This window comes from Arachis duranensis, chromosome 4 (genome assembly GCF_000817695.3).
Source record: "Arachis duranensis cultivar V14167 chromosome 4, aradu.V14167.gnm2.J7QH, whole genome shotgun sequence".
Classification (NCBI taxonomy): domain Eukaryota; kingdom Viridiplantae; phylum Streptophyta; class Magnoliopsida; order Fabales; family Fabaceae; genus Arachis; species Arachis duranensis.
Window position 1 is genome coordinate 21421918 of NC_029775.3, and position 362 is coordinate 21422279.

Genomic DNA, 362 nt, shown 5'->3' on the forward strand with positions numbered 1-362 from the left:
TCACCCTTTTCTCAATTTCTTTCCATATCTTCTCAAATCTCCTTTCAAATTTCTCTTTTTTTTCGAAAACTCCCCTCCCCACCTTATAAATACACGTTTGGCTCCTTCCTTTCACCACACCATTCAAATTTCCTCTTCCTCCCTCTCTCTTCTTTCCGTTCTTTTGCTTGAGGACAAGCAAACCTCTAAGTTTGGTGTGCTTTTCCGTGATCACTAAGCCAAGATTCATCAGGATCATGGCTCCTAAGGGAAAACAAACCAATTTAAGAGGCAAGAAAGAGAATAATCCAAAGAATCTTTGGAATCAAGAGAAGTTCTTAACCAAAGAACATGAAGACCATTATCACAAAATAATGGGTCTG